The sequence below is a fragment of the Canis lupus genome, chromosome 2 (genome assembly GCF_048164855.1).
Source record: "Canis lupus baileyi chromosome 2, mCanLup2.hap1, whole genome shotgun sequence".
Classification (NCBI taxonomy): domain Eukaryota; kingdom Metazoa; phylum Chordata; class Mammalia; order Carnivora; family Canidae; genus Canis; species Canis lupus.
Window position 1 is genome coordinate 89,456,867 of NC_132839.1, and position 24,808 is coordinate 89,481,674.

Consider the following 24,808-nt stretch of genomic DNA (forward strand, 5'->3'; position numbering starts at 1 on the left):
TAGTAGATGAAAAGCTTTACAATGGATGTAAAGGTTCATAGAACACGCTTATAAGACAATCAGAGCTTCAATATGTTTTTGTGGAAGAAATACGTATTTAATGCTTTTTACTTTTAGTCTTAATGCTGACCAAATGCTTTGTTGTTCGTCACTTCTTGCTGGGATGGAGTCATCTCAGGGCACCTAAAGATGGATTTGATACAAACTGTGCATCTTCTGCCCTGAACTGCATGGTATATGTGGCAGTTAATTTATTGCAAAGTTATAAATAAAAAAGACAGTAAGAGACAATGATGCATTGAAGTCGATGCTAGATTCCCCAGTCCCACGCTCTGCTCTGCCTTTGGCCTGAGCGATGAGATTATCCTGGACAAACCAGAGAAGTATTTGCAGAGATGCAGACAGTTATCCAGCGTTTCTTACTGCGGTCTAGCGGGGTGTGCAGCCAGCACACACAGCAGGAATCACCTCTCCCCCGTTCGGTGAAAGGATGATGCACCCTCACCGCTTGTGGCTTCAGGGGTCAGAGCCCAGGCTTCAGTTTGTTTGGATTTTCCTTGTGCTTACAATATTTCTGCTCTCAGCCCCCTCAGTCCTGGGCACCCCCCTTCATTTCATCGGTACTTCTTAAACCCGGTTTAAACACAATTGGGTGACAGCAACATAAAGATGAAATACTTTGTGGTTTTTAGCCTTGGGAAGGCAGGAGGAAGGAATAAGAGCAGAAAGACAGAAGCAAGGAAGCAACAGAGACATAGATTTTAAGGAACACCTGCTAGGTGGCAGATGGCGACTGGCATTGCTTAATGTAAGAACTCTTTTTATCCTCATAAGAACTTACAAGGTAGATGTCATAATCCTTTTGTGCCGATGTGGATAGGAGGATGATGAAGGTTGGCACTCATACAGTCACTTGGTGATCCTGTATCATCTTTGATTGTCTCGGTTCGCAGTTTATCATGTCCTGACCATCCAGACAAGCTTGATGTGAGTGAGCACTGTTGGTTACAAGTAATAGAAACTCATTTCTTTCTTTCTTTTTTTTTTTTAAGATTTTATCTATTTATTAGAGAGAGCATGTGTGTATGAGAGAGTGAGAGAGAGCATGTGCACATGAGCAGGGGGAGGGGCAGAGGGAGAAGCAGACTCCCAGCTGAGCAGGGAGCTCAGCTCCGGACCTCATCCCACCATGGGCACCTAAGGACCATGACTTGAGCTGAAGGTAGACACTTAACCAACCGAGCCACCCAGGTGCCCCTAGGCACCCACTTCTAACTGGGTTAAGAGACAAGACATCACGGATGCTGTTGTCTCACACAACAGGGAAGTCTGGGGTTACAGCTGGCCTGCGGCTCCCATGGCTCTCCTGAACTCCGTCTCTCAGGCTTTGTGTTTTTACATTTGGCCTCATTGGATAGGTGGGTTCCTTCATGTGGTAATGGAAGAACTTAACTATCGACACTTCTATGCTTAGGTCATCTCGATGTAACAAATGGAAAAGAAAATAGGAACCCCAGAGGAATTTTGTGTCTCTTCTCACAAGCAGAATTTACGCTGCTTCCTTTTGAGCTCAGCCATGGCAGATGACTTGCTTTGACCAAAGAAGTAGAGTGTTTCTCCAGTGTATGGTTTATGGTGCTCTTTTCTTCTTTTTTCCCTTCCCTTCCCTTCCCTTCCCTTCCCTTCCCTTCCCTTCCCTTCCCTTCCCTTCCCTTCCCTTCCCTTCCCTTCCCTTCCCTTCCCTTCCCTTCCCTTCCCTTCCCTCCCCCCTCCCTCCCTCCTCCCCTCCCCTCCCCTCCCCTCCCCTCTCCTCTCCTCTCCTCTCCTCTCCTCTCCTCTCCTCTCCTCTCCTCTCCTCTCCTCTTTTCTTTCTCTTCTCTTCTTCTCTTCTCTTCTCCTCTTCTCTTCTCTTCTCTTCTCTCTCTTCTCTTCTCTTTTCTCTCTTCTCTTCCTTCTCTTCTCTTCTCTTCTCTTCTCTTCTCTTCTCTTCTCTTCTCTTCTCCTCTTCTCTTCTCTTCTCTTTTCTCTCTTCTCTTCTTTCTCTTCTCTTCTCTTCTCTTCTCTTCTCTTCTCTTCTCTTCTCTTCTCTCTCTTCTCTTCTCTTCTCTTCTCTTCTCTTCTCTTCTCTTCTCTTCTTTCTCTTCTCTTCTCTTCTCCTCTCCTCTTTTCTTTCTCTTCTCTTCTCTTCTCTTCTCTTCTCTTCTCTTCTCTTCTCTTCTCTTCTCTTCTCTTCTCCTCTCCTCTCCTCTCCTCTCCTCTCCTCTCCTCTCCTCTCCTCTCTTCTCTTCTCTTCTCTTCTCTTCTCTTCTCTTCTCTTCTCTTCTCTTCTCTTCTCTCTTCTCTTCTCTTTCCTCTCTTCTCTTCTCTTCTTTCTCTTCTTTCTCTTCTCTTCTCTTCTCTTCTCTTCTCTTCTCTTCTCTTCTCCTCTCCTCTCCTCTCCTCTCCTCTCCTCTCCTCTCCTCTTCTTTTCTTTTCCTTTCCCCCCCCCTCTGGGATCAGGGAAGCATATGCAACTTCTTCCATCCAGGCTTCTAAGGGGCTGCAGTAAGCAGAGTCTCCATGTTGACTGTGATGGAGGTGTCATGTGAGGGAAAACCATACTTTGCTGGTTTAAGCTGCTCTGATTTTCTGGTTTGTTCTTACCATGACATAACTTAGCCTTCCCTGGCTGGTGGTAGACTATGGAAGGATATTGGTCTCTGCAGCTCCGGTCTTATGCCTGTCCTTTATATATTGACTGTGGCCAGGTATGTGTTATATATACTATGAGAAACCAAGCTGAGTCAGGATACCAGTTCCTTGGCTAGATTTGGGATACTGTGATTGGCCTGCCCTTCCCAGCACATCACCGGTGAGGAGGGACAGTTCCTGATGGACATGATGGCATACAGGTAAATGTCTATAAAAATGCAAACCCTGGATACTCTAATTGGCACCAGATTTTTTTTATTAGAGTTTTTATATATGAATTTATATCTGGGATTATTGCATTAAATACCTGCTTCCTCTAGTGGAATATCAGCTCTCAGAAGATAGCTCTGCAGTTATATGCCCAATGCTCAGTATGGTGCTTGGTGCAGAATCAACACTGAATATTGAATGAATAAATACATTAAAAAATGAATAATTAGTAGTGGCTGGAAAACATGCAAATTTTCTTTCAGATTTTAAAGTATGGTACCTCTCCAATATAGTTTCAGCTCTGGAGGTTGTCATGGGAAGTGTTGTAATGGGAAGGCAAGAGGATTAATGAGAAGATCAGAAATTTAGGAGACAGATGGTTTTGGGAACACATCTTGTGCAAGGATCCTGCACAAGTTAACCATTTAGATCGTCAACTTCTCATCTGTAAAATTGGGTTAATAACACCTTTTTCATAGAGTTGTGAGAAAGAAATGACAGAGAAAACATAGAGCTCTTAGTAACTAATGTGACCTAGTGACTAAGAACTTAGTGACTAATGAATGGATAAATACAATTTGATACATCCATGTGATTGAGTATTCTTTGGCAATAAAAGGGAATGAGATTCTGATTCATTCTATAACTGTGATGAACTTTCTGCTACATTAAGGAATCTGGACACAAAAGGCTACGTGTTTTTTTGGTTCCATGTGTATGAAGTGTCCAAAACAAGCAAATCCATAGAGTTGGAAAGTAGATTAGTGCTTACATAGGGCTTGGAGAGGGGAAGGTTAGGATGATAGGTAATTGCTGTGGGGGATTTTTCTGAATGATAAAAAATATTCTAAAATGTATTGTGATGAGAGTTGCACAGCCCTGTGTGTATACTAAAATCCAATGAATGGGACACTATAAAATGGTCAGTTTCCATGGGATAGGAACTGTATTTTAGTAAAGCTGCTACTAACAACACCAAAGGTCTCTGGGTAAGTGCTCTGTGCATCCATTTTTTGTTTTGTTTTGTTTTGTTTTGTTTTGTTTTTAACAAGCTCTCCAACTGATTCTGATACATGGTAGGAATTGAACACTGCAAATTTAGATGACCAAATTAATCCAACTCCACTGTTGTGCAAACATACAGTTTAAATGACCCGTTGTTAGGGAGGGGTAGAGTAGGAGTGGGGGCAGTCAATAATGGATCTTTATAGTTCCCAAGCAACTTTATTCCTGCTTTACATTCAGCTGAGTTAGCTTAAAAGACCATTTGGATGCAAGAAATGACACTTGGTCATGAAGGGTTGGGAATTATTAAATTAACATCAACTCAACGTTGACTCCGAGATAGTTGATCAAATTTACTCTGGTAAAGAGTAAAGAAGAAACTAAATTTAGGACACGATCACGATAAGATAAATGAAAATGCTGCTGTGGGAAGGAGCCAGCAGTTGTACTTGTTGATGATAAATTCTCCATTTCCATTTGACGTGGTTGGATTTCCATCAGATTGTTCCAAATGAAAATGTATGGGGATACAGGGTTTAGCTTAATCATTACATCCTTGAGGTTTTTGACATCTCCTTATAATTTGCGTCTTACATTAAAAAATACGTCATGTTGTGTGGTTTCCAGAAGACATTCCGGGCAGACGTTTCAGTGTTCGGCAGGTTGACCTCTTAGAATATTGGGACACTGAAGACATTACTGACTTCCACAGCGTCTTTAAAAATAACTCTTCATTTTTATTTAAAATATAAACATCTATTTTTCAAAAATCAGCAAATTTTCTGTAAGTTTTCTTTAAAAATAACTCTTCATTTTTATTTAAAATATAAACATCTATTTTTCAAAAATCAGCAAATTTTCTGTAAGTTTAAGATGAAAGTTTGTGGTCATTTGAAAGGTTTTTAAGTTGCTATTATATATACAATGGTAGGGTACAGAATTTGTTGGAGCCATGGTATGTTTGTTTGTTTTTGAGATTCAATTTATTTCTTTAGCAGACTCCCCGTTAAGCAGGGAGCCCAACGCGGGGCTGATTCCAGGACCCTGAGGTCATGACCGGACCTGAAGTCAGACACTTAACCAACTGAGCCACGCAGTGGCTTTTATATGCATTTAGAGCTTTGGATAAATACATAAAGTTCATTATGAGAAGCAACAGCCTCTTCTCCCAGTGCTTTCAACATATTGTCTCTTTGGTCACGTGGTGTAGTTCTGCTGTTACTACTTGTCTGGTCTTGAATGTTATCTCTTGAATTACCTCGGTGGAAGATAGGAATTTAGCTCTTTACCTACGCCTCCAATATGTGCATTTATTATACTTTCATATTTCTACTATAATTTTGTTTTGGATAAACAAGTTTTCAGTGTTTACATTATTATGGTTGTAAACACTGATATCTGAACCTATATAATTATACCTGTGTTTCCTGCCTGTTACATCCTTTCCTTTTTTTCTGAAGATGTCTCCTATTTTTGGTTTGTTTTAGTTTTATATGCATTTGATATTAATTCATCTTTAAACTCTGTCAGTTTTCTAACCACTCTTTCAAAGTGATCAAACACTTCACATTTTCTTTTATCAATTTCACCTTTTTGGAGCTATCTTTCAAAGAATTTTTCATCCACATTTATTCGCATTTAGTTCTGTTATAAAGGTTGATCCTGCACTTCCCTTTGCCTCTCTCTTGTGTTGGATTCCTATCTCTTGGATTTCTTTCTTTTTGCATTTGTCTGACTCTTTTAATTTGAATCAATTATAATGTAACAGGAATTTTCCAAGATAGGGCTGAGAGGTACCCTCACCGTTTCCCCCAGTTGTTACATTTTATGTAACTTCAGCAAAATATTAAAACCAGGAAACTGACATTGTAATGATGTGAACATGTAGTTCCCTGTCACTTTATTACAGGTGTAGATTCACGTAACCACCATCACCATTACGATCCCTAATGATTCCATCCCAACAGGATATTTAGTGAAGGATTTCCTTCAGGAGGCTTTTGTGAATGGGTACTCGGGACTTAGTGTTGTCAATTTTTAGACTTTCTACCTTCTTACTTTCTGATAGTCTGAATGTTTATAGGATTCTGGATCTGAAAGCAGATATGCTGCAAAATTGAAAGAAGCTATGCTTTAGGACCTTTCATATGCATGGGTCACTTTCAAGACCCTTGTGTCTAATTTTGTGTTTATAATTTTGAATTATTTTTCTTAAAGAGAACCTTCCCAAATTATGTAAGCTTCAGAGCCTCATACAACATTGATTTTCCCTGGCTTACACAGAAATCTTGTTCCTTAGAAATGTAAAGAGACTTCAAACTCTCTAGTTTCTAGCCTTAGTGAAGCCTATTTGCATTTTGATGCTTGGTTGTCTGTGTTCAAGTCTATTTTCCCCATCTCTGAGGATTTTCTTTTATTTCCTGTGTTTTGAGATTTCATGACCATGTTTCTCAATGGAGGTCCAGTTTCATCATTTTGTTGTACTTTGCTCTACTTTGAATCTAGGACTTCATATCTTTTATATCTTGGGAAGTCCTACTGGATTATTTCTTATTTATTTTCCTCTTTTATTTTTTTTCTATTTTCTGGAACTCCTACTCAAATATCATCTCTCTTCATCTCATCCTTTAATTTTCTTACCTTTCTATGTATCCTATTCATCATCTCATTCACTTCCTAAGATTTATTCAGTTCTGTCTTCTAATACTTCCACTGAGTTTTCCTTCTACTTTCATAGTAATTTTAATTGAATTTTATCTTATGGTTTTCCCTTTTTATAATAGCATGTTCCTGTTTGAAAAAGTTCTCTTATTTCACGAATATTTTTGTAGATTCCATCTCTGCATAATTTCTATTTAAGAGTGGGCCACTCAACAACAAATTGAAAGCTCTGGGCCTGTGGGGAGGGAGAAGAGGAGATTAAAGCCTCTGAGTTTCACTGTAGAGGGAATACAGCTGTGCTATTTCATTGGGCAACTCCAATAATAACCTTTTTTGGCCTTTTCTCTTGGGGGTATGTTCTGGGTTGGATAATATCACTTTAAACTTCAGTGTACCTGGAACTTCTCAATATTAACTTTATTTGGGATGAAGATCTTTGCAGATGGATTTAAGGTTAAGGGTAGAGATGAAGTCCTTGTGGATTAGGATGGGTCCTAAATTCAACGAGATTATCTTTTAAGACACAAAAAAGGAGAAGACAGAGAGGCATACACAGAAGAGGGCATGTGAAGATAGAGGCAATGATTGGAGAACAACCGCTAGCTAAGGAGCACCAAGGATTGTGAGTAACCAACTCTAAAAGCTCAGGAGGAGACATGGGATGGATTCTCCCTTTGAAGGAACCAACCCTACCCACTTCTTAATTTTTGGACTTCTGGGCCTGGAAGAGCCCTCTGTGAGAGAATAAATTTCTTTTATTTTAATCTGTCAGCTCCTGTGGGTGGGTAGTAGAGAGGCTGCAGGGTCTCAATATTAATTATAAGCTCTTCCTCTGAATCTCTCCTCTGTTTAATATGGTACCCTTATTTCAATTGCATGTGGTTTCATCTAGTGCCAGAGCCATCAGTTTCACCCTACTCAAAAAATTAAATGGCGAGTCTTTGGCGGATGAGGGTGATAGAAGTAGGTGGTGGATTACCCAGCTCCCAAGAGTATGAAAGTCCAGGGGAAGGTCTCACTGATTTTTTTTTTTTTTAAGTCCCTTTTTACTGCCATCTGTAGGTAGGGAGAAGAATTACTGAACCCTTTGGGAGTTAAGCAAGCAAATCCTGTTGCACTGCTTGGTAAAGATTCCATTTCCTCAAGTGACAAAAATCAGATTCCACACATCCTCACATTTCCAGCTTCAGAAATTTTATTCTCTTCTGTTCTCTGCCAGTCTCTGTACATACTATTTAAAAACTACTGTGTTTTCATTTTCGTGGCTATTTGTGGAGGGAATGTCTGTATTTGGCCTGCTATCTTTAACTAGAATCTCAGATCTGTTTTCACAATATTTACTAAGTATGCGTCTCTTCTGAAATCACTATGTCTTTCAGCAGTTGTGACATGCACTTTCTTACAGGCTTCACTTTTCAGCAATAACATCTCCCATCTTTTTATATTTATATTCTTCAGGCTTTATAGTTACCGTGGCAGGAAAATCTGGGCTCGAAGTATTGTTACGCTTTTGAAATGCTAACAGAGTTACCATCCTTGTTTGCTGTGTTTTGTGACCCTCGCTCTAGATTACACTTCGGCATTATGGCTGCAGGTTTATAATAGCCTTACAATGGCCATACATATAAAGATGAAAGCAGAATGCTTAAACATATCTAAATATCTTGCTGGGGGGAATGCCGTGTTTTGTTTTTCATCACAGAAACTCTTTTTGTCGAGAAATTAATGAGACAGACGATGTGGAAGAGCCAAGCATCAATTGTATAATAACAGCAGGTTCTAGTATCTGCCACAGATATACACAAAATAAACACACAAAACTTAATCCAAGGTCGTATAGCCAGTAAGTGATTGAGCTGGGATTTGCACACGGGCAGCCTGACTGGGGGGCAGCTGGTGCAGAGTGAGAAGTCAATCAGTTTAGTTGATATTACTACTACTACTACTACTACTACTACTACTACTACTACTACTACATTTGAGTATATTTCGGTCATATGAGCTTAGTTCCTCAAGAAGTCTTATTATTATTATTTTTTAAAAGATTTTATTTATTTATTCATGAGAGACACAGAGAGAGAGAGAGAGGGAGAGCAGAGACACAGGTGGAGGGAGAAGCAGACTCACGCAGGGAGCACCATGCGGGACTCGATCCCAGGACTCCAGGATCACACCCTGGACCGAAGGCAGGCGCCAAACCACTGAGCCACCCGGGATGCCCTATTACTATTATTTTTAAAGATTTTATTTATTTATTCATGAGAGACACAGAGAGAGGCAGAGACACAGGCAGAGGGAGAACCAGGCTCCATGCAGGGAGCCCGATGTGGGACTCGATCTCAGGACCCCGGGATTATGACCTGAGCCAAAGGCAGACACTCAACCACTGAGCCACCTAGGCATCCCAAGTCTTATTATTTTTACATTATGCTATAATTTTTTTTTTTGAGAGAGAGAGTGTGCATGTAAGCAGGTGGAGGAGGGACAGAGGGAGAGGGAAACTCTTAAGCAGAGTCCACGCCTAGCATGGAGCTGGACGCAGGGCTCAACCTCATGACCCTGAACCAAAATCAAGAGTCGGTCGCTTAACCAACTGAGCCATGCAGGTGTGCCCCTACCTTAATTTTTATCAAGGGATACTTCAGGAATATGTTCAATGCGCTTCTCCATTTGCTCCAAAACATGCTGTTTGTAATATTTTCTGTTACACACACACACAAAAAAAAATATTTTCTGATACAGAATCTACATGCAGAGTCTCTTCTGTAAAGCAAGACATGAGAATAACTTTGAGACTTTAGTTTCGAGAAAGATAAACAGATAAAACCATATAAGCAGGGATGCCTGGGTGGCTCAGCAGTGGAGCGTCTGCCTTTGGCTCAGGGGGTGACCCCAGGGTCCTGGGATTGAGTCCCACATCAGGCTCCCTGCGTGGAGCCTGCTTCTCCCTCTGCCTGTGTCTCTGCCTCTCTCTCTCATGAATAAATAAATAAAATCTTTAAAAAAACATATAAACATATTCTTTTTGAGGAGTTGCTTTATGGCTTCTTTTTTTAATTATAAGAGTCATAAAAATCTTGCATTCTTTTCTGCCCTGCAACCTGGTCTCAGAGAGAGGACGGAGAAATCAACCTGGTAAGCCCAGGACCGTTGTCCTAGACTTGTCTTTAAAGGATTATGCATAATCATAATAACCAAACCATCATTTATCTTTCCCAAATTGAGGGTTTCAGTCTGACCATGATTACAATCTAAAGTTACAAATTTTATAGGCACATCTTCCTCTTGATTTGGACATTTAAAGAATAACTTCAACTTTTATTAATGGATACATATCTTAGGCCATCAAATTGCTATAACAAAATACCACAGGCTGGTTGGCTCAGAAACAGAAGTTTATTTCTTACAGTCTGGTGGTTGGGAAGTGCAAGGTCAAGGACACTGCCAGATTTGGTGTCCGGCGAGCATTCGCCTCCTGGTTCATCGATGGCCATCTTCTTACTGTGTCCTCACATGGTGGAGTGGGGATGGACCTCTCTGGAGTCTCTTCTTATAGGGACACTAATCCCCTTCATGAGAACCCCATTCTCACAGCTTGATCACCTCCTCCTACCACCTGGAGGTGCCTCCTACCACCATCACATGGGGAGTTAGGATTTAACATGAATTTGGGCGAGGGGGGTACTCACATGTAGTCAATAGTGCTGAATGAAAGAAGGAAGTCCTAAAAAGTATCTGTATGTGATAAGATCATTCAAGAATAAGACGCACGAAATGCTAAAAAAAAAAAAAAAAAAAAACATAATCCAGGAAAGTCCTGAGTTTGTAGAGGACTCATTAAGATACCAGAGTGATAGAGTATATATTTCCCTGCCTATACATTATCAGTCATTTGCTAGTGGCAGGGTCCATAATATGAGTCTTGACATATGTAAGATTGTGAGTATCTGAAGACTGAGCATCTGTCTATATGTAAATGTGATCAGAAGTAATAGGCATTCCGGTTCTATTCACTGGTGTGTTCGGTGATGTCAGGCATCCAACATTGCATCCTAGTGTAGAACTAGTACAGTGTAGTCATAGGTTGTATGACATGCATGTGACAATTCCCATTTTAATTCTGTTTCTTCAAAATTGTATGCTTTGTGGGGTGTGAGGGCACTTAAGTGATTGTTGTGTATTATGGTGGTGACTGATTATTGATTGCTGTTATTACACGGGATGAGATATTATCCAAGTGTGTGTGAGAAATAGAAATTCATGGTGAGTCAGAGTGCAGACAATTTTGAAATCACCAATGTGAATTACTTCAGTTTTTGCAGAAGGAAAGGAGACTCAGGGAGGGAAAAATTAGATGATTTTTTTTTTTTTTGGTAGGTCACAGTGTTGCTAGAGCCTCAGTTTGTGATATTTCTTGTTGTTCACTACCCTTTCTCCTTCACTGTGTGATCAATGCAGGAATTTCCTATCATGCGAGATGCTTGTTAAAGCACATTCTTGAAGTATGAGTCAATCTGCTCTCTGCCTAGGGTCCCTTCTCATTTTATTAGTCTCACAATAATAGAAACTTGCATTTGTTTGTGGTTGAATTTTAGGGTGGGTTTTTATTTGACATAAGATATGACTTTTATTTGAACATAGCTTGTGAGCATGAATGAGGACACCTGTGGAACAGAGCTAGCCCATTTACATTAAGAGCTTCCTTATAAATGTCCTCAAAATATTTTGCACATCAGCGTCCTAATTCACACAGGTGCAGGCAAGACAGGGGCCACGATGTGATAATGATTTACAGGTTCACCTTCCTTCTTATGCCAGGTGACTTTATGAACTTTCATAGGGAACCATCTAGATCAACCTTTCTGGCATAGAAAAGGAAATGTGAACAATTTTCTCTGAAGTAAAATAAAGGCAGATTTCAAGAGCAGAGAAGTAATTTCTAAGCGTAAAACCACAGGGTTGAAAACATGAAGGAGAAGACATACATTTGACTAAATAAAAATTTAAAATAGTTACATAATAGAAAGATACCGTGGATGAAATCAAGTGATATATGACAGGGGGAAATATTTGCCACACACACCCAAAGCAGGGTCAATTTTGTTGATTTTCTTCTATTGTGGTACAAACACTAAAACAGAAACCTGATGTGAAAGCCTAAGGAATTTTAGAAATGAGGAAATAGAAATGGCCAGTAGACATGTGAGAACATTCACAAATTGAATAATTAGAAATAGAAAGCAGCATCTCAGTTTCCTTCCTGATGCTACTGGAGTAGCTTTTTATTTTTTATTTTTTTAAACAATAAATTTATTTTTTATTGTGTTCAATTTACCAACATACAGAATAACACCCAGTGCTCATCCCGTCAAGTGCCCCCCTCAGTGCCCATCACCCATTCACCCCCACCCCCCGCCCTCCTCCCTTTCCATCACCCCTAGTTCGTTTCCCAGAGTTAGGAGTCTTTAGTAGCTTTTTAAAGTATGTAAAAGGAAGTGTGGATGAAAAGATATGGAGAGAGTAGTTTCTTAGGAGTGTGAATTAGTATAGGCTTCTGGATATGAGCTTGGCCATATATATTGATTGAAAGCCTTCATGTTTTAGTATTCTTTGACAAGGAACTATATTTCTAGCAATGTTTTATATAAAAAAATAGAGCTGAGTCCAGATTTTTTAAATTTATTTTTTCTTGGTGTTCATTTTGCCAACATATAAAATAACACCCAGTGCTCATCCCATCAAGTGCCCCCCTCAGTGCCCGTCACCCAGTCACCCCCAGTCCCCGCCTTCCTCCTCTTCTACCACCCCTAGTTCGTTTCCCAGAGTTAAGGGTCTCTCATGTTGTCTCCTTCCCTGATATTTCCCACTCATTTTTTCTCCTTTCCCCTTTATTCCCTCTCACTATTTTTTATATTCCCCTAATGAATGAGAGCATATGATGTTTGTCCTTCTCCGATTGACTTACTTCACTCAGCATAATACCCTCCAGTTCCATCCATGTTGAAGCAAATGGTGGGTATTTGTCGTTTCTAATGGCTGAGGAATATTCCATTGTATATATAGAATGGAATATTCCCTAGAATGCAGATTTTTAAGCCAATATATTGCTCTACTAAAAAATAATATATATGTGTATGTCCATACCTATATGTATATACACACACATATACATATGTACATAAATAAAATTGAAGAAGCCAAATGTTCAAAAATAAAATTATACATTATGTGATTGAATGTAATGTAGTCACTATAAGAGTATTAAATGACATACATTGTTAAAGGTTTTTTTTTTTTGAGTAAACTCTACACCCAAGACCAAGAGTCTCCTGCTGTACTGACCGAGCCAGCCAGGTGCCCTGAATGACACAAATTTTGACAACCTATTTTAGGCAAAAAACATAAAAGTACAAGATTATAAGATTATAAGAAAAACACAAGATTACAAAACAGAAAGAAAACAAGATTACAAGTTTTTAAAGGCTATATATACTAGGTATAGTCTGCGGGAGGTGGGAATGCAGGAATAATTTCCTTTTTTGTGTCCTTCTACATTTTAATAAATATATGTACATTTTACAATGAGAAGTATGTTACTTAATAATTTCCAATTGCAATAAACTTTCCTAAAACCTAATGGATGTGTGTAGGGTGCTCACATGCACATGTTAGGGCTCCACCAGCAGGTGGCAGTAGCAAACAAGAAGTGCGCAAGATTGAGATGTTTCTTAGTTGTGAATTTTAACAATAAAACCAGGGTGATACTCTGCTTTTTAAGCATTCATGTACTTAAATCAGAATTTATATTTGAAATTAAATGTACTTAGGGTCTAAAGAATTAAAATATCTGTGGAGGCATTTCTAGTATTATGCAGAGGAAGAGCACAATCTATATTTTACGTACTTATTGTATTATGATTACAGAATAAATTACTTTTGTGTTAAAAGCGAAAACCAGTTGGTCCAAGGGTTGTGGGTTATTGTTAAGCTGTGTTAAAAGCGAAAACCAAATTAAAACTCCCAGGTCTTAGAAGCTGCCTAAATATGCTTTAAAGTCAAAATATTTTGCTTAAGTATTCTTTTTAATCTCAAATCATAAAATCTAGCAAGAAGCTCCTTTTTTTTTTTTAAGCCCCAGGCTTTTAGAAAATCTAAAAAAAAATTACACACTTCAGTGTAGAGTTACTATTATTTTATATTCCGTTTCTAATCCAGATTATTTGCTTATGATGAGGGCAACTCAGAGGTTTCTTGGAGGTTTGTAGGCAGTGAATCATGTAACTAGGATTGTTTTCCTATGTGATGCCATGTGTTTCAAATTCCCTTTAGGGAACCATGTGTATATATAATAAGAGCAAATTCTTGGAAGTTTTGGCTTTTTCAGTGATCACTTTTAATTTCCTTGACCTGAACCAAGAGCCCTCTACAAACTAAAACAGGCAAGTCCATGATATATTGCTTGCTTTGGCACTTAGAGTAAGTTGGTGCTTGCTTTGATTAAATCATGAGTTTATTTCAGATCAATTTCTGAATCAAATTCTCTGTTTGCTCAGCTCCTTCCGTATACCTTTTTTCTATGGCAGGTGAAAAGCGATGATGAATGTTACATATATTTGGGGATCTATCATTTTATTTTGCAGGTATGCTCTCAGTCCCAACTTCTGAGGTCTTTAATAACTATATTTTAAAATTCAAAAAAAAAAATGAAAAAAAGCCGAGACTCAGGGCTTCATTAAACTCAGGGTCACAGAATTTACAAGCATTGAAAGTTGGAAATAAACCCAGCCATAGTCGCCACCCTATTCTGAGACATCACCCTCTGTCGCCTGGACGTCCGTCTGGGTCCTCATCCCATCTCCCTGATTTCTCCCTGGCACCGCGTCCCTCCCCACAGCTCTCTCTAATCCCCAGGCAGCCAAAGGGCCAGCCTCGGAAATGGAGGTCAGCCCTGTCACGCCAGGCTCCAACCCCTTCCGTGGTCCCTACCATTCTTGAGATGCAAGTCGCGCCTTCTCTCCAGGGCCTGCCAAGCCCTGCGTGACCTGGCTCCCCGGCCGCCCTGGGTCATCCCCTAGCTGGCTCCCCGGGCCGGGGCTGCTACCCTGGCCGCCTCCTTCCGTCGTGAAGCACACTCACTCCCCTCAGAGCTTTGACTCTTGGATTCTTGTCCCTGATCCCCTTGCTGCCTTTTCTCAGGTGTCACACTGAGGACAGAGTGTCCCCCCCCCCCTTCTCCAGCCCCCGGGCTCTTCGTCCATTTACTTGGCTTTGTGTTTCTTTATCACAATGATCACTACCTGACACTCGATCCCCACATTTGTGCCCTTGCTTATTTTCTGCCTCTTTCCCTAGAATCCAGTCCCAGGAGGGCAGATGCTGTGTTAGGATCGCTGCTTTATCTCAGCACCCCGATAAGGCCCCGTAGATGGCAGGCGCTCCAGGACTTTTATTTACACAAGCGAAATGAATGAATCGGTGAAACCTGCACTTTGTGCAGAGTGGGTCACCATGGGGTAAAATAAGACTTTTGCTAAGGGATATGGGACTTGTGAGTTCTTTGCACTAGGGTCAGTCAGGGAGCCCTACTCTGTCTCTGTTCCTCACTTTTAGAATGAGGCCGGAAGAGTCATTATCCAACTTATTAAGCTGCGGGAAGATCAAAAAGGATCTTGCCTCTTGCACCCTCGGGTGACTTTGGGGTAAATTCTTCAAACTCCCTGGGCCTCAGCTTTGCGTCTGTAAAATAGTGTAACTGAAACCACCTTGAGTGTTATTATGGGAGGTATTCTATGGGGTTGACGCCTACCAAGCCCGGTGCTTTGTTTTTGTTGCAAGAGGGAGGGAGGGCCGCCAACAAACCTGGCAGCAGGCAACCATCACCTTCTGTTTTTACCGGACGTATTGCTTCCCTGCCACCGGCCCCCGCTTCAGGGAGTTTCAGGTCCTTCCCCTTCCTCCTCTCATCCCCAGAGGATCCATGAACCCTCGACCGCAAGGGGTTAGAGCCCTCCTCATCACAGGGTTAGAGCCCTTGCCGCCCAGGGTTAGAGCCCTTGCCCACAAAGGGGTTGGAGCCCTCCACCACAAGGGGGTTAGAGCCCTCGCCCACAAGGGGGTTAGAGCCCTCGCCCTTAGGGGGTTGGAGCCCTCGCCCACAAGGGGGTTAGAGTCCTCGCCCTCACGGGGTTGGAACCCTCGCCCTTAGGGGGTTGGAGCCCTTGCCCTTAGGGGGTTGGAGCCTTCACCCACAAGGGGGTTGGAGCCCTCGCCCTCGCGGTGTTAGAGCCCTCACCCTCAGAGGGTTAGAGCCCTCGCCTTAAGGGGGTTAGAGCCCTCACCCGCCCGGGGTTAGAGCCCTGGCCCTAAGGCGGTTAGAGCCCATGCAGACAACCCTAGAGCACTGCTGCGTGTACACATTGTGCCACGTGGTGGCGCTGGTGCCAATGGCTCCTGGAAGACCCACAGCAGCTCCTTTGCTTCGTGCCTGGTCCTGGCCAGCGAGCTCCTTGAACTAGCACCCTGGTGCTTGGGCCCCGGGGACCTGCTCTGGGTCCTCACACGCACAGTGGGAAGGTCTCTGAGTCAACCACCTGCTCCGCTGCTGAGGGAGCCCTTCCCCGAGGCCGGGTCCGAACCATCCTGATGCCACCCCGGCTGCGGGAGCAGTTCCTCTGTGGAGCAGCCCCTCACTCAGAAGTTGCCCACTTTCTCCACTGGGATCAGCTGCAGAATGAGGGATGAAAGAGCTCTTGTTGAGCGACGCAAGCGTGCTGCTGTGAGCTCATACACAGTTGCACTCGCACACACCCAGACCCTTCCCCACAGACACACACAATCTTTATTGCCTTTTCCCAGAGCAGTGGGCATTCATTTGCATAATGAATAAGGCCACTCAAATAAATTTACAAGGCAAAAGAGATTAGAGTCCCTTGATAGTAAAACAACAGAAACAACAACATGCCCCATCTTGAAACTGCATTAATATTGTTATGATGTTGACTGTCCTAATGATAGCGCATATTCCCAGTTAGTAGCTCCGCTTAAGTGAGGAGGAAACAGTAGGCTGTCAGCCGCAGGCCCAGCTGCGATGGGGACCTTCCAGAGTCACAGTTTCAGTGGGAAACTTCTAATGTTAGGAACAAAGGGGCTACAGGTGGGACTGGTAGAGCAAACTCTTCCTCCCAGACCCTTGCTAATGCCATTCTGCAGTGCCTCGGCTCTCGGCTCATCCCCGCCCAGTGAGGCTGGCTGGTGGAGGCCTGGGCTGTCCTTGGTCCCAGGAAGCACAGGGCCCAACAGGTCTTTCCGTCTCCTGGTCATCTGAGCTTGGGTGGAAAGGGCAGCTGTGCTTTCTTTGCCTCCACCAAGTAAGGGATGAGGAGCGAAAGCCTTCGCTGGTTTGAAAGAGCAAATTCAACTGCCTTCTAGTGTCTTCTGGGAACCAGGGCAGGAGTTGGCAGTGGCTGATGGAACCGTGGTTCTGATCCTGGCCACATATAATTGATCATCCCCAACTGTGGGTACAAATGTGACACACTTTATTTCATTTTTATATAAATAAATCACTGGAGACAGAAGCCTTAGTGTCATGATACAGCCCAAGGCTCTTCCGCTTGCTCTCCAAGTCAGACTGGCTCGCTTATGAGCGTCCGCATTGGACTCTTCCTATTTCTGTCCCGAGGTGCACGCCTGGCACATTAATTGGCACTCATTCGGTATTGCCATCTTGAGCCTCTTTGCCTTTTCTCTTCTCCTGAACTTCAAGGTTTGTCTTCCAGGCTGGTGTGATAGCCATGTTCCTAAAATTCCCAGTCTGCCCCCTCCCTATAATCCACACAATTGCCTGAAATAATTTACTTATCTGCAGCCATTATGGAAGATGCCTGCTTGTCGTACATGTAGGATTTCCATGTCTGCAGGGCTGTGAAGTTTCTATAATAAATCGAATCTCTTCTTACTGTTTTCCTCCCGTTACCCTGGCTTTACCTAAAGAATCAGACTGTTCATTACTAAAATGTATAATCTCATTTAGACCAAATGATCTAATTGCATAAATTTCCCTCTGATCCAGAGTTCCTGGCACTCGAACCATTTCCTTGCAAACCTATTATAACTCACAGGCTGCTTCCAAATTCTCTGTGTTTGGCTCAAGGTTCTTTTTTTCAAGCCGCAAAAAGCAAACTTGAGAATTTTTACAATTCGAGATAAATCGGATTGTTTTTCTTCCTTTCTGCTGCCTTCGCTTTTTGACAAAAAGAAGGGTGAGCGCATCAAAGCCGAAATGAAAAATTTAGCATCTCCTGGAGGAAAAGCACTCGACTTATGTGATTTAATCCTTGGGATAACCAAGTGTGCAAGTTTAGTTTCCACTAGTCCCTTTTGCTGAGAAAATTGAGATTCAGAGCAGAGAGAGAATTTACCAAGGTTAATCGGCTCGGGGGCCAAGCCCAAGCCTTTCTGTCCCTATCACTTCCAACTAATAATCTGGCCCTGAGTAAACACTTCAAAAAGTTGTGAATTTGGTTTTTGAGACTGCCTCAAGCTTCTACTCCAAACTTTTTAATGGACTGTTGCTTTTGGTAGCCAACAGAATATGTTCGGTGGCTGGTGTTCAATATTTAAACCAGCTCTTTTTATTCAGTTAAAGAAAAAAAAATATAAACCTTTATTGCAGTAAGAGAGCAAAGAAGCCAAGTGTATTTTTTAGTTCCAATGAGGCTGAGCGAGTAGAGCAGTCCATTTTGGTTCTAGGTGGGCCCATACGCACCTGCACCTGTGTATACAGTAAGCACCGGATGGTGTGTGCTGCTGTGTCAGAGAACTACGCAGCCGTGGGCTTTGTTTATCATGACACACAGTCAACCATGGTAGTTATGGTGATGATAGAAACAGGCAGATAATTTGGGCCATGTTCTTCTCATATCACTTGTGTGAATTCAACCATAATTCAGGAATTGTTATCCGGGGGAAAACTTAAGTTTTTGTTAGAGATGCATTTTCCTGAGTGCCCTGACAAGTAAGGGCACTAGATCAATGGTGCATCTGTGCATACATTCTAGAAGCATTATTAGGCGTTCACTGTGTACCAGGCACTGTCCTAGACGGGAAGACTTCTATCCAGTCGATCAACTGGAGATAATAGACCTTGACTACACCGCAAATCACCGTGTGAATCCTCTCTTTCCAGTTCCATCTTCTCTAGACCCCTCCTCAGCTTTCCGAGGTTCCCCTCGCGTCACTCTTGTAAGGACTTTGTGAGCATTCATTCTAGGGAAGAAGAATCAGGACTGGGAATAAGTTTTGATTACGAGTAGAAGAATTTCACTGCCCCGTCCACTAATAACTCCGACCAAATGTTTAAATGTTGGCCAGAGGATGCCATCTTTATTTATAATAAACTGTGATGGTAGGCTTTACCACTTCAGAACAAAATAAAATAGGGGTGTCCTTGCTTGTTTGTTTTCTGTTTGTGGTTGAAGAACCGTACGGGAGGCTCTGCCCCGAGACTCTTCTCACCAAGAACAGCCAGTTCTGTTCAAAAAATTATCTTGCATTAGTATTCTTTAAGTGGATTCCAGTCAAGATTTACTGAGTCTAGCATTGTATTAGCCTCTGGGGGCATGAGACAAGGAAAACAGTTCATAAAAAAATGGGCAATTAATTGTAAAGGTTGTATGGTCATGTACATATATTTATATGTGAATCCAAATAATATAAAATAAATATTTCATTACTTTGTGTATTTAGATAGGTAGATGGATTGATTCAATGCTGTTGACTGAGTAAATTGGTAAGACTTTGAAGAAACACAATGCACATGCCCAGAGATTAAACTTAATAAGAAAAGTCAACAATTTCTAACCTTCTCTGCTCACTCTGCTGTGATGCTGCATGGGAGGGTCCATGGCTAAGGAGCACTTGAAATGTACTTGGTGTGGGACGCCTGGGTGGCTCAGCAGTTGAGCGTCTGCCTTTAGCTCAGGGCATGATCCCGGAGTCCTGGGATCTAGTCTTGCACTGGGCTCCCTGCATGGAGTCTGCTTCTCCCTCTCCCTGTGTCTCTGCCTCTCTCTCTGTGTCTCTCATAAATAAATAAATAAATAAATAAATAAATAAATAAATAAATAAATAATTTTTTTTTTTTCAGAAATATGCTTGGTCTGAATTGAGAGGTGCTATAAATATAAAATACACGTGCTGGTTTCAAAGACTGTAGAAAAAAATGTTATATATCTCACTAATAATTTTTTCTTTCTGATTCCATGTTGAAATAGTATTCTGAGTATATGGGGCTAAATAAAACATTATTAAAATTAGTGTCATCTTTTTTTTTATTTTTTAAACTTTTTAAAATTCAATTAATTAACATATAGTCTCTCACTACTTTCAGATGCAGAGTTCATTGATTCATCAGTTGCATATAACACCCAGTGCCTCATCACATCACGTGCCCTCCTTCATGCCCATTGCCCAGTTACCCTAGCTCCCCATCCACCTCCCCTCCAGCAACCCTCAGCTTGTTCTATAGTTAGAGTCTCTTATGGTTTGCCTCCCTCTCTGATTTCATCTCCGTTTACCTTTCCCTCCCTTCCCCTATGATCTTCTGCTTTGTTTCTTAAATTCTACATATGAGTGAAACCATACGATAATTGTCTTTCTCTGATTGACTTATTTTGTTTAGCATAATACCCTCTAGTTCCATCCACATCACTGTAAATGGTAAGATTTCATCCTTTCTAATGGCTGAGTACTCTTCCATTGTATATAGACACCACATTGTCTTTATCCATTCATCTGTTGATGGATTTATGGGCCCTTTCCGTAGTTTGTGGACATTGCTGCTATAAACTTGGGGTGCAGACGCCACTTCAGATCACAATGTGTGTATCCTTTGGGTGAATACCTAGTAGTGCAATTGCTGGGTCATATACCTTTCTCAAGAAACGTGAAAAATCTCAAATACACAAGCTAACCTGACACCTAAAGGAGCTGGAGAAAGAACAGCAAATAAAGCCTAAACCCAGCAGGAGAAGAAAAGATAAATGTTTCTTTTTACCTTAAAAGTGTGGCTACTGGAAGAATTAATATTACCTATGTGGTACATGTTATATTTCTGTTAGTGTGGCTCCAGTGTATTTCCACCAGTCATTTTGAGAATTATTGTATATAAAGATTTATAATCTATTTTTACATTTAAGATTACATCATTAAACACTTTTCCCAAGTCATGATTTTAAAATAGCTTCGTAATTATCCATCATATGAATAGCCACTTGTATGTATAACCACAACATCCTGTTCTCCCGTTTAGCCATTTGGGTGACTTCCAATTTAGGAAGTAAGGTATTTTTTTTTAAGTGACTTTGTTTTTTAACTAATACTATTTTCTCCCCATTTCCACCATGGAGTAAATTTGGAAAAAATAAACCTGGAAGAAATAGTTAAAAATTATATAGCCTCATTATAGGACACATTCAATTTTAATGTGATGTATTTATATGTGTGTATGTGTGTTTTTTTGTATTTTTTTGTTATACAAGTTTATTTTACTATATACATCAAATTTTCATTTTTATTTGAACATAAGAATTTTATGTTTTCCATTTTCTTATAAGCTTGCTGCAAAAAGAAGAGAGATCATTGTAATGGTTGTACAGTGTTCTACTGAGTGAATATATCATTTTCCTTGGCTTTATATAGGTTGAATCCAATTTTCAACAATGCATATATTTTTTTTCTCCAAAATTTATTTTATTTTTATTTTTTTTTTCATCTTTCTTTTTTTTTTTTATTTTTTATTTTTATTTTTTTTTTTATTGGTGTTCAATTTACTAACATACAGAATAACACCCAGTGCCCGTCACCCATTCACTCCCACCCCCCGCCCTCCTCCCCTTCTACCACCCCTAGTTCGTTTCCCAGAGTTAGCAGTCTTTATGTTCTGTCTCCCTTTCTGATATTTAGATTATTTTCATTTGTTCACTGAACAAGCCTCATTTGGGCATTTAAGAAAACTATGCAAAGAGAGGTGATGTGTCATATCCTAGTAACTGCCTTGCTTCCATTTAGATGTTATATTTTTGACAGCTTATAGGGTGCTCTTAACAACTAAAATACTTAAGATCTCATGCTTCCTACCTACTTCTTTATTTCACTATACATGCTGCCAGAAAAACCTATATATATTAATAACCTATATATATTAATAAAGTCAATCTCAAAAGCCCATCATTTTCCTATTTGTTTAACAAATTTAGAATATTCCTTTAATAAAGACATGTATGACTGGAAGCTCGAATTTAAGCTAGTTTTTTTTTACATTGTTAATAATTTATAGCATTAGTGTGTAGGTGTGGTATGTTTTCACCCATATTATTTTTGTTTTTTCTCCCATTTTATTTTGTTTTTAAAGATTTTATTTATTCATGAGAGACACACAGAGAGAGAGAGAGAGAGAGAGAGAGAGAGGCAGAGACAGGCAGAGGGAGAAGCAGGCTCCATGCAGGGAGCCTGATGTGGGACTAGATCTCGGGACTCCAGGATCATGCCCTGGGCTGAAGGCAGGTGCTAAACCACTGAGCCACCCAGGGATCTCCCCTTTTCACCCATTTTAATAGAACAGTTGCTACTAGAATTTTCCCTGTGCTGCTATGCTTTATTTTGAGCATTAGCAGAACACGAAACTTCTTCACACTCATTCATCCAGCCGCTAGATTCCAGTCACTGGCATTGGTGAAGTTTGGGCTATGCACGTGAACTATTAAGGCAGGAAGCATGGGGGCAGGTGAGCTACATTTTCAGCAAAGAAAACCATGAGTCATGGAGATGAGGAGCAAGGTGAGGGGTGAGAGTGTCTTCATGTTGTTGATATTCAACATTGCGGCTGGTAGGAGGCTCTTCTTGAGTCTGGGTGCAGATAGCTGAGTAGATTTGCTTAAGGCCTGTGTGTAGTCTTCTCTTTTTCAGGTTAGACATAATAGGGTATTTATGTTGGTGAACATGAACATCGTTAGAAAGGAGAGCAAAGAATGAAGAAGAGGAGTTTCGAGGAACAGCATGTTAAAGTCAAGCCAAGGTGAAGGATGAAGATATGAACCTGTGTTGTAATTTCATGGCTCCCACATCCAAGGCCCTATCCAGGCAGCCATTTATTATCTATCTATCTATCTATCTATCATCTATCTATCTATCTATCTATCTATCTATCATCTATCTATTTATCTGTCTATCATCTATCAATCATCTATTTATTTTTTTATTATTTATTTATTTAACTTATTTATTTATGAGAGAGAGAGAGAGAGAGAGAGAGAGAGAGAGAGGAACAGACACAGGCAGAGGGAGAAGCAGGATCCATGAAGGGAGCCCGACATGGGACTCGATCCTGGGTCTCCAGGATCACACCCTGCCTGAAGGCGGCGCTAAACTGCTGAGCCACCTGGGTTGCCCTGGGCAGCCCTTTAATAGCAGGCTACAGGGCGTGGTGGCAGGAAGAGTTCAGACTTCTCAGAGGTCAACTCTCATGTAAGAGTTTGAGGCCAGATTAGGGCTGGTCAGTACGTCTCCTCTTCTACAGTGTATTTGCTTAGGAACGACATCCTGGATCTCAGTGTGGACACCACACTCTGGGTGGGCTCAGGGATAAGGTATCCTGATCAATTACTGATACCCGTGAAAAGTAGCGTGATACCTCTCCTTGGGTGAAACCATGTCAGTTGATCTTCTAAATGAAATATTCTATAATACTCTGTAGAAGATCTGTGTTCCTCGATAATGTAAAACTAAGAGGAGTCAGTTGAATGCTTTCATTAAAAAAAAAAAACTCTAATGTTTAAAATCATTTCTGTGATTTGTGAATATCACATAAAATACAGCCGGTGTTGATTGAAGAGCTGTGTGGGGAGAATAGGACTCAGTCTTAGGGCAATGTGTAAGTGCACCAAAAGGGGGGGGGGATTATCTAAAGCAGGGGTTCTTACTCACTGACCACATCATTGTGCTGAGAAATTTAATTAATATTTTCAAATCTCTAAAAGATGCAAGAATGGGGCAAGTGATTGTTTTTAGTGTTGGTAAAATTTGCACACAGAAAGCTTAGTGCATCATATTTTTTAAGTCAACACCAGCGACTTTTATTTCACAGTGGTCTGTGAGCCAGTGGTTATAATTATTAGGCCAGATGCAAAGTCATGGGTGGCAATAATAAAGAGCACTTACTGAGTTTTTTTTTTAATGTTTTGTTTATTTATTCATGAGAGACACAGAGAGGCAGAGACACAGGCAGAGGGAGACACAGGCTCTCTGCGGGGGAGTCCGATGTGGGACTTGATCTCAGGACCCCAGGATCACACCCTGGGCTAAAGCCCGCCAGGTGTCTTGCACTTACTGAGTTTTACCCTGTGCTGGGACCCACTCAAAGTGCTGTACACAACTCCATTCATTTCTCACACAAGCCTAATGAGGGGGGATTATTATTATTATTACCATCAGTCCCATCTTACAAATAGGGAAACTGAGGCATAGGAAAATTATACAACTTACCCAAGATCACATCGCTAGTAGGCAGTTAGTTCTTCACTAGAAAGCAATAATAATTCCATTTTGAGGGTCTCTTCTGCACCAGGGATTCCATAACTGATTTTGTTTCAGGTCTGTTTTATAGATTAAAAAACTGAGGCTTAGGTTGCTTCAGTAACGAGGCCATTGTTACCCAGCTGATCAGTCTGGTGGCTGGGAACCTGCAATTCCCAAGAACATGATGGGTTCACCATGGTAAAGGCCTCCCTTTGTTGATTGTTACGCAGCTGTGGATATTCCTTCTGTTAAAGCAAAGTGAATAAAATCCACATGTTGAAATCCAGATCCTGTTTTGCACTGGGATTTTCAGAATGGGTAGATTGTAGAAGGTCTGAGAATGCATCTTGAATAATCACATGCTAGAGTCCTACAGACACCAGCATGATGTAGGCTGGTTACTTAGCCTTTAGGCCAGGGCTCAGACCTTATTTGTCTTAGACATTCTGTAATCACCCTATTTTTTTTAAAGATTTTATTTATTTATTCATGAGAGACAAAGAGGCAGAGACACAGGGAGAGGGAGAAGTAGGCTTCCTGTGGGGATCCTGGTGCAGGACTAAATCCCAGGACCCCGGGGTCATGACCTGGGCCAAAGTTAGACACTCAACCACTGAGTCACCCAGGTGTCCCTATTTTGAAAGTACCTCCCAAATGCACTCTCCAA

The 24,808-nt window shown here is 41.1% G+C and overlaps 1 protein-coding gene and 1 long non-coding RNA gene across 12 annotated transcripts in view; both read left to right on the forward strand.

Annotated features, from left to right (window-relative positions):
• Positions 1 to 24,808, forward strand: part of KCNIP4 (potassium voltage-gated channel interacting protein 4) — a 1,119,488-nt gene that overhangs the window by 157,911 nt on the left and 936,769 nt on the right. The gene's annotated exons all lie outside the window — the stretch shown is intronic.
• LOC140623156 (uncharacterized) overlaps positions 1 to 24,808 on the forward strand; it is a 56,056-nt gene that overhangs the window by 1,712 nt on the left and 29,536 nt on the right. The window contains exon 1 of one of the 10 annotated variants that reach the window (XR_012022829.1): positions 851 to 987. The exons of 8 other annotated variants lie outside the window; for them this stretch is intronic. This is a non-coding gene — a long non-coding RNA (uncharacterized lncRNA). Of the gene's footprint in view, positions 1 to 850; positions 988 to 24,808 lie in introns of those variants that run through there. One more of the 10 variants, XR_012022819.1, reaches the window with a different exon arrangement.